Source organism: Mya arenaria, chromosome 2, assembly GCF_026914265.1.
Source record: "Mya arenaria isolate MELC-2E11 chromosome 2, ASM2691426v1".
Taxonomy (NCBI): domain Eukaryota; kingdom Metazoa; phylum Mollusca; class Bivalvia; order Myida; family Myidae; genus Mya; species Mya arenaria.
Genome location: NC_069123.1, coordinates 38,312,030 through 38,318,029, shown reverse-complemented (window position 1 = coordinate 38,318,029; position 6,000 = coordinate 38,312,030). Strand labels below are relative to the sequence as shown.

Sequence of the window (6,000 nt, the reverse complement as noted above, 5' to 3'; positions counted from 1 at the left end):
TTATCTCCGAAATAAATAAATATATATATAATATATATATATAATATAGTAATATATATATATATATAATATAGTAATATATATATATATATATATATATATATATAGAGAGAGAGAGAGAGAGAGAGAGAGAGAGAGAGAGAGAGACGCTTTTTAAGTTTATTTCACATGTCCTGACTGAATTGTTATGTACATAGCAAAATTTTTATTGTATTTTTTATGTATTGGTTATTTAGGTCTCATCAGCAGATGCTTTAATGCAATCAAATATTTCTAGGATCTGTCACTAGTATTCATATAAAACACACTGTATTCAACGATTTCAGGAAATACATTACTAAGCGAACCATTTGTAATTGTTCATTTCCCAAACTGTGTAACTTATATAATTATAATTAACAGTATTGAAATTCAAATAACAAAGTAGTTTAAAAAGATACGTCAATATGGTACAACAGTGTGTGTACAAGTATACCACGTGATTAATTACGTTAAAAATATTTGTGTAAAGTCTTTATTCGAAGCAAATATTGCCTTTCGAAGGAGCAGATATGACGCAATTTATCACGTGGTATACACATTGTGCAAATCATAAATCCTTTTAAGCATTTGTAAACAATTTTGTTAAATACATCTATGATATAAGAAGTTCTTATAAGGCGCTTTTAGTATCTAACTGTTGAACCCTAACACTTTATCAACGTTTATAACATTTAAATAATGCAAACACAGTTGTAATATATAGCTTACTTCATTTACCATTTAAATATAAATGATGTATTTTCACAATCTAATCAATCTATTTCACACTGTACAAGGAACGTCACATTTGGTATTCGTGATATGAGAAAACATACGCGTTTTAAAAGGGTTTGGACAATGAATCATTAGTAGCAAACAATGCTAGATTTTACAATCATAATATACAAATTTAGAGAGTTATTAGCTAAATTTTAACTGCATGTACTACTCGCACAATACACATTACTAGAGTTATCTTATAACATCATTATATGTATGTGCCATTTTGATATACTTAATAAAACTTTCATATTTCTTAGGACCACAACAGTTCTGTTTAACTTAGTATGTGTTTTATCCTTAACATATAGTGATGATTGACATGGCTTTATTAATTCATATATATTGTTTTACAATTGTTAAAATGGCATGTTTATTATTTATTTTTATGTCGACATTAATCTGTCAATCCATCCATCCATCCATCCATCCGTTCATGGATGGATTCATTAATTCATGAACATGAAACATGAAACTAGTATATTCAAGTACGTTAATAAGAAAGTTGATAAAAAAAAACATTAGCACATAATTGAACATCAACAAGCTTTTATTGAAGTTTAAGCCGATATTGATAGTTTAAAGGTTATTTAAATGCAATATGTGTCATTTATTGATCTTGTTTAATTAATTTGTAAAAATGGGGGACTTTTTGTTTCTAGTTATTGGTCGAGACCCTTTTTATTGCAAACAATCATTCTGGCCTTGAACATAAACTGGCGTCAAAACAATAGGGATAATAATTTGGTCATGACTTACCTTCCATTGAAATTGGAGGACATTGTCACATTTTGTTCATGGTCAGAAACCATATTGTTGAAAGAAGTCACTGTGATTACCTATATGACTGCACAATCAACTTTCCTGTGATATTTGAACAACCGGTGCTCAGTGTTTTTGTTTTTTTAACGGATTATGTTTGATTATTAAACAACATTTAACTTCAACGTCAATAGGGGTATCGTAGTGTCATGCCCGATGGATTTTGAGTAAACAGTTCTCAATCGTCTTTGAGCTATTAATCGGATCATGATTTATTACGATAATGAACCATACAGCTTTTACCTTTGGACGCAACATAAAATGCGGCAATCTACGTTCCATATCCTTTGCAAAACCTTCTTGTAAAATTAAGAGTCATGGCCTTATTCGTTATCTTTCGGAAAACAGATACACGAGCGAACGGACAACGGCACCATTACGAATGTGTTCCTTACATCGCAACCTCAGTAAGGACATACTGACCTCAAATTTTGTATCATCTTGAACATCTTAAATATTCACTGCAATAATAAAAGTATATATATTATAGCATGAATAGAGAATATTATGCATCGAATATATCTTCAATTTGAGAGTAAGGATAGTCCACTCATTTGATAACATGAACTTCGTTTCGGGGAATATTTGAATATCTAACATTTGATCAATAATAAAACACCCTATATGAAAAACGATCTCTAACGAATTACGATAAAGGCTGATTATGCATCACTTCTTGAACGAATATTATTCAAAAATAATTATCTAAATGTCTCATTTAAACAAAAACGCTAAATTCTTTTATGGAGCTTTAAATCGAAATTAAATTTACACAATGACTTGCATAGTGACAACTTTAACAGCATATGAGCATTTTATCTAAAATTGATCAATACTGTTATACTTTACAAGTCAAGTAAAGTCAATGCATTTACTCACTCTAATTTATTTACAACATGAAACAATCGAAGAAATTGATGTAAATAATATAATTCAGCGTCTCAAATTGAGTATACAAAGACAGAACATACATTTAAGTTAATCAAATATTTAAAGACTAGATAGTCCTGTTAAACATAAGTATGAATGCATATGGCACATGGATCATTCGATTCAAACAGTGTTACAATATCAAATTATGTATGTACGAATTACACAATTGGTTAAGTACAATGATACAATTTTAACTAATATAATGCAATAGTAATGATTGTTTTAAAGAAATAAGAATAACAAATATCATTTTACGAATATTCAAAATTTGCTTTTTTATTGGTTGTGTTTACCAGCAGTTCAAGTTTGCGAGTTTTGGGATGTCTGTTAAAATATGGTTTTATATACTGCTAAGGTTCGTAATCAAAAATGGAATTAATCCCCTACTTTGTTTAAGGTCTGGTATTCTATTTCAATTAGCGACTTTAGCGGGTTATCTGCCCCAAATCCCACTATAGGTGGCGCTGCTGTCGAGTAGGTCCTTTATCCGGGTATCCTCGGATCTTATCAATTCATCCACGCCATTGTTGTTTACCCAAGCGTTTGACAGTTATACATTGAAAGTGATTAATCATGCCTGAAACAACTTGTGTTGTACCATTTTGTTCACGAAAAGGACGTCATAGGTTTCCGAAGGACAAAGCCCGACGAGATGCATGGGTGCACGCAATTAAAAGGGGAAAATCGAAGTTCGAAATGTGGTCACCTACGAAGTACTCGTATATCTGTGAGAATCATTTCACGGGAGATGATTACCACTCTGAGACGTATTCTGGTGAGAATAATGCGTTTGTATATGTTTTAATTCATTATAAATATAAAAGATTTCAATGCAAATAAGAAATAGCAGCCCTAATTTGCGCACGGGCCATATATACAATATACATGTCAAGGAACTAAATCAGTAAATGTACAGTGCAGTCCGTATGTGTATCTTTCGAATCTGTTCTTAATGGCTCTCAGTTATTTTCCGCATACCAGAATTTTGTCAGATTATGTAGTGACTCTGCAACCCCCTCTCCCTGTTTTCTCATTACCCCTTTTATCCTCCTGTAATGTGGGTGGGGGGGGGGTTAAAACAATAAACTTGTGCAAAACCCCCACCCAAACCCCACCTGTGCAAGACTTACTTAGAAATCATAACTATTTTTTTAATCATAAATGGTGATTATGATTTTGATATTTAATATTTCTATTTCTTTTTTACATTTCAGGGGTCGAACGACAGAAAAAGGCTCTCCGAAAAACCGCCGTTCCAAGTGTGTTTTCTTGGACATGCCAAGACACATTGCAGAAGAAGAGGGCACGCAAGGACAGATGTCTCTCTCGAGATGCTAGAAAGAGGAAGCTATTCCACGACATTTCGAATATCAGTGAAGAGCCACAGCCAGAGTTTATTGCTCAGAAGTTAGAAATTGTTTCAGATGATTTGGATGTTGGGGCAGTTGAGGAAGTAATTCCAATGGACACTGAAACTGTATCTGAAGTTGAAACTGATGTGCAAGGGATACCTTCATATGTAGATGCTGTGGTTCAGACACCAAAACAACCAGCATTTTCTATTTATAACTTTGAACATGATTCAGCAGCAGTTCATTTTTATACTGGACTTGAAAATTATTTGAAATTTATGTTTGTTTTGAGTACACTTGGACCAGCAGCATATCATCTGAACTATATATATCACTCTGTTATTAGTGTGACTGTGCCTGACCAATTTTTAATTGTGTTAATGAAACTTAGGCGACACACAACAAGCTTTGAACTGTCTAGAATGTTCAGTGTTGCTGAAAGTGTAATTTCAAACATATTCATTACATGGGTTCTCTTCATGGAGAGACAGTGGAGGGAACTCAACATCTGGCCGAGCCAAGAACTTGTTAAGCACTTTGCTCCAAGCAGTTTCAAAAGAAACTACCCAAACACACGTGTTATAGTAGATGGAACAGAATGTCCAATTAAAAAACCTAAAAACCCAACCGCACAGCAAGCCACGTTTTCAACATATAAAAACAGGAACACTGTTAAAGTACTGATAGGAACTTCACCAGGGGGTTTGGTTTCATATGTGTCACCTTCATACGGAGGCTCAACAAGTGACAGGCAGATTGTGGAGCGTAGCTCATTAGCTAAGATGTGCGATAAAAAAGACAGTATTATGGCCGACAAAGGTTTTAATGTACAGGACATTTTTGCGCCGCATGATGTATTTATTAACATTCCAACATTCTTTAAGAAAAAAAAATAGAATGTCCAATGAAACTGTGATAAGAGATCGGAAAATTGCAAGTAAACGGGTACATGTAGAGAGGATTATTGGACTGGCGAAAACATACAAGATACTGACAGAGCCCATGATAGCAACAGAAACCAAACTCTCATCTGAAATAATTTTTGTGTGTTTTATGCTGTGTAATTTCAGAAATGGCATTGTGCCCTCATATGCCTGAACTTACAAAAATATTTTCACCTTTATATTAAAGCAACACTCTCATTCAAAATCAGAACTTACACACGTATAACAAAAAAAATGAGTGATAAAGCTTTTACTTCTTATTATATAATGCATTTATAAAAAGTATTAATAAGTGATAGCAAGATCAAAAGATCCTTCAAAAGAACCATAGTTTTCAACATTTATTCAACCTTTTTGGTCTATTAATCTTATTTGGGAGTAAGAGTGGTGCTTTAACATTTCCTGTTTATGTTGTGTTTTTTTGTAAATAAATATTTAAATATGCTGATGTTTTCTTTAATGTGTTACTTATGCCAACAAGGTTTTATAAAATAGACACAGTCACATGTCTCTGGTATTAGGTGGCCGTCAGGTGAGAATATCGACTCCGCTGATAATAGTACTGGTTTTCACACGATAAATGGTTCTTAATCACGTGTGTCTTGTGCATGGTATTCATTAAAGCAAACATGAATCCGTTTGTCGCTCAAAAGCTCATCAGAGCTTATGCTTCTTATGTATTCTTATGTTGAAGCCGCAGTTTTTTTAAAAATCATTGGATATGACATGAGGTCAAAGTATTTAAACAATCTGTGGCAGGTGTGCACTACTTGCACATTAGTGATAATAAAATTTGGGATTTATATGTAACATTGATTTTCATTTATTTACATTCAAACACCAGTCGAAGCATAATACTCTTATCATCTTTATACTCGACCCATCTGCTACCTTTCACGTGTTACTGTATAAAGACACCAGTCCTTTCTATTTGATAAACCAGATAAAAAATAATACAAATAAAACATTGAACCATTTTTATTTTACATTCAACTAAGACCTTATACATATATACAGCTAATAAATGGAAACAAGTGTTTCACAATGATACATTGTTCACAAATAGTTTTCAATCAACAAAGTCAGAGTTAAAGCTGCACTCTCAAACTAAAACTTTAAAAAACTGAAATTTATTCCAAATAAATGAG

General features: G+C 32.6%; 1 pseudogene; it reads left to right on the top strand.

The window, feature by feature from the left end:
* Positions 1–3,193: 3,193 nt before the first annotated feature.
* On the top strand, positions 3,194–5,156 carry LOC128220303 (uncharacterized; annotated as a pseudogene).
* Positions 5,157–6,000: the final 844 nt, after the last annotated feature.